The 4,201-nt window shown below is 44.6% G+C and overlaps 1 protein-coding gene across 1 annotated transcript in view; it reads left to right on the plus strand.

The window, feature by feature from the left end:
• The first annotated feature begins 1,137 nt into the window (after positions 1-1,137).
• emp2 (epithelial membrane protein 2) overlaps positions 1,138-4,201 on the plus strand; it is a 12,072-nt gene continuing 9,008 nt past the window's right edge. Inside the window, exon 1 of the mRNA XM_040156615.1 lies at positions 1,138-1,332. The gene's annotated coding sequence lies outside the window, so the exon portion shown is untranslated. The remainder of the gene's footprint in view (positions 1,333-4,201) is intronic.

Genomic DNA, 4,201 nt, shown 5'->3' on the forward strand with positions numbered 1-4,201 from the left:
TCGAAAACCACACGGATCATGCACCGTACAAAAAAATGCAAACCTGTGACATCTCAGAGACGAGACTGCACGCATGACCAGCGGTGTCAGTGTAAAGCCTGGACCACTCGAGCAATCTCTGACCAAATATGCTTTTGTGGGTAAGAATGAGTGTAGAAACTGCCATAAAGGAAACTGTGCGCGACAGCTGGTGGTGCTCGACAGCGAGAGGAGCAACGGTAGAACTTTCCCTGCAAAAAAAAAAAAAAAAGCAGAAGAAGGGAATGATGACAAATATGTACATGTAGAGGAGAGAGTGAGAGTGCAGGGGAAAGTGTGTGCAAAACCTGCTCATATTCATTGCTCATTTTCACCTCTTCATTTCTCTTTTATCCACATTTCCTCCCATTGCTCTTCTCCTGTCCCCATTTTCAGCATTTGTTCCATTCTTCATGCCTTCCTCTTCTTCACTATTCATCCCTTTTTATCTTTTTAATTTCCTTTTGTCTCCCTCCCCGTCTGACCTCTGCCATTTTTTTTGCTTTTGTCTTTTTCAGTCTGTCTGCCCTGTGAGGAAACTGACTTTTAAACCTCCCACTATGACTTTTTTTATAGACATTTTTCCCGCCAAGCTCTAAACCTGTCTTCTCACGTGTCACTTTTAAACACACACTCTCTCTCTCTCTCACACACACACACACACACACACACACACACACACACACACACACACACACGCGCGCGCGTTTGTGCTTCTATTTTTGTGAGGACCCTCACTGACATAATGCATTCCTAATTCCCTTCCCCTAACTTTAACCATCACAACTCAGTACCCAACCCCAACCCTCAACCTAAACCTCAATCTAACCTGAACCCCTAAATCCAAGTCTGAACCCTCAAACAGCCTTTTGAAGCTGTGAAATGTCCTCACAACGATGGTTTAGAACTAAAATGTGTCCACACAACCATATAAAGACATGTAGATGGACACACACACTCACACACACACACACACACACACACACACACACACACACACACACACACACACACACACACACACACACACACACACACTTGCCAGCATATTAAATCCCAAACCACACCCAGCTTCACCTCTCGAACCCTCCCACGCGCGCTCACGACAGTGCCCGTGCCTGAGAACGTGCGCTTCTAACTTTTTTATTTTGGCACTGCTAGTAAGATCTCCAGCTCGCGTTTTGTCCCGTTTGGAGGCTGCTTTCTTGCAACACTTTTTCACTTTCCATATCCCCACAATTCCCCTTTCTCTTCCACCTAGACACACAGTCCCATCTGGAGCTCCACACAGCTTGCCCCTTCGCTCCGAACTCGGTGAGTAAACTGAGGTATTTTTGGTTTGCATATTGTCTGAATGCTGCGCGGAACTTTCTAAATGGGATTCGCGTCCCCTCCAAATCCAATGATCCACTAATAATTGGATTTTAACTGGAGCTCTGTCAGGACATGTGTACGTCTCCGAAAACTAGTATAGGTTTATTTTTATTTGTTAATATTTTATCACTGAGTAGTTTTCAGGAGGCTTTGCTGACTGAAGGTATTTTTCTTTTTACGCAGATCATAACTCAGCTTCTGGCTCCAAGTCTCAGACTTTGGAAATGAAAGGGGCGTTGTCACTCACCAGTGTGTGGGCCTGTGTGTGTGTGTGTGTGTGTGTGTGTGTGTGTGTGTGTGTGAGAGAGTTAACATTTATGTCTTTCTGAGTTCACAGAATCAGTGTTTAATGCGTCTCGAGGGAGGTTAATTGGTCTTTTTTCCCCTTTTTCTTTCCCCAGTTTACACAGGAAGTGTGTCCGTGTGTGTGTCTCACTGGGACTTAAAGTGTATCTGCTGTATTAATCATACGACTTTCCGGTAAAAAAAAAAAAAGTTCAGGTACTTTGTTTCTGTAAGCCTGCTAGTGTGGTAACACTAAATTCATATTCCTTCGGACTTTTGCTTTTGTTAGTTCCCTGTGACCTTATTTTTTGCAGTGCCTTGAAACAAGTTTATTTAATTGTTGCTGTTGCTTATTTTCGTGCAGCTATCTTTTAGTTTTGGGGGTAACACTACTTTAGGATTACGCAAGTGCAAGCGCACTATTAAACGGAACATAATCAGACGATCTTAGGTCTATGATCGTCCAGCGTCCCGTTGACGTGCGCTCTCTGCACCGTAACGCTGGAAACCGTTTCCCCAATCTTCCGCTGTCGGCTGCGTTTCAGCCGTGATGAGGCTGTTGATTGCGGTTGCGGGGGGGGAGGGGGGGACTGGGCTGCGTTCTCACCGGACAGTGTATCAGTGGTGAAGTTGCACGGAATCGGAGGGAGAATGGAGCCCGTGGAAAGCCACAGAAAAACGGTGTCATATGAAATGGGAAGGCTCCGTTATAAAAAAAAAAAAAAAAAAGAATCACTGGAAACTAATTTGTATCCCCCCTGTTGACATGCAGTCATGAACTGTTCAACAGAATGCATGGAAAAAAGGCAGAGACGGATGTAGACAATAACAGAATGTCTCTTCTCTTCTCTTCCAGCTTTTAGTTGAGCTTTGTAAGCCCCACAGTCATCAGACATGCAAATATGCGAAGTAAAGTGTTACGCGACCCTGGAGGCAGCTGAATGAATGGAGGCATGAATGAGCAGCTAAGTGAATGAATGAATGCATGAATGGATGAAAGTTTCGACGCGCAGCATGAAATGTGGTAGCTTTTTGATGGCCACTGTCGCTCATTCATATATCGTTGTAGCCAAGACAGACAATAGTCTCCGGGGTGCAGCTGATGGCGCGCTACTGGTCTTAAGAAAGGAATCTACAGTAAAGGCGGTGTGTCTGAGTCCCTGCAGAATCAAGTAGCAAGCAGTAGCAAAGCTCCCTAAGTATTTGGACAGTGCTGCACATTTGGTTACTCGCCTTCTGGCTCCTACTGTTTTGACGTGAGGGGACAGAAAGCCTCAAGAGCGCTCGTGCTAATTTGAAAGTATTTTCAGTCATACCGAACATAACCGGAGGAGAGAGGTGTGTGACATTTGATAGGGGGTGGATTAGTTGCGTGGGTTAGTGTGCAGTCTTAAAAGGTACCGACCGATGAAAACTATCAGGGAACAAGTGCAAAGTGACGGAGGGTAGAATAGACAAAAGGAAGAGAATTGGGGGGGGGGGGGTTCTCCTTTTTACCTCTCCATCAGGTGGTCCCCAACTTCTCTCTGCCATGTGGGAGTCATTACTCAGTGCTGTCACATTAGGAATGTGACAGCGGGCGCACGCACGCACGCACACACGCACACACACACACACACACACACACACACACACACACACACACACACACACCTAAAAACCGTGTTAGTGTCCAAGATGAAAGAATTCCTGTGTCAGAGGGAAGTCTCTAAACCCAGCAGGAAAACAGTTGTGTGCATATGTGTGTGTGTGTGTCTGTCTGTGTGTGCGTTTGTCCATTTTCTAGGTTTCTTATTCCGGAAGGAGGCATGTAGTACACACCGCACACACACACACACACACACACACACACACACACACACACACACACACACACACACACACACAAACAGCATATGCCCCTGCAACCATGTAGGCTTCATTGTTTACAACAACGTCTGCTGTGTTGACTGTCCATTCTCTCCTGTTATTCAACAAAACTCAACATAGCTAAAATATTTTATTTCTCAAGTGTTTTAAAACTTTATATGAACAGTGCAGATGCACTTAGAGATTTGTGAGTTATGGTAAAAGACTTAGTGGATGTTGAGGCACTAGGCTTGTGTTTTCAGTAATAAGATAGTTTCATGACTATTAAGTTTTGGTTGCTTCAAAAGTTTTTGTCAATTTGTGATGTGAATGCATCACCGTGAATGAATACCTCATTTGTGTGCAGTCAAAAATGTTGATCTGGGGTTTATGAACTCCTTAGCCACTAGATGTTTGCAGCTATACCTAAATGTGGCTGTAACGATTTTCTTCGAATTCAAATTGTCGACTACAGATCCTGAATTGCATTAATTCCCTATGTGGCGTTTCCACAGCCGGTCTTACTGGCTGTGATTTCAGGATGAAAAACCTTTTGTTGGGGGCTTCACCATTTACTTTTTGCATCCATCAAATTCAGTCAAAAGAAGGCTGTGTTTCTCGTCTGCATGTTAAGGAGTCTTTGAAGTGCGACAGCCATTTTGGCCATTGTGATGTA

The sequence above is a fragment of the Xiphias gladius genome, chromosome 3 (genome assembly GCF_016859285.1).
Source record: "Xiphias gladius isolate SHS-SW01 ecotype Sanya breed wild chromosome 3, ASM1685928v1, whole genome shotgun sequence".
In the NCBI taxonomy this organism is placed as follows: Eukaryota; Metazoa; Chordata; class Actinopteri; order Istiophoriformes; family Xiphiidae; genus Xiphias; species Xiphias gladius.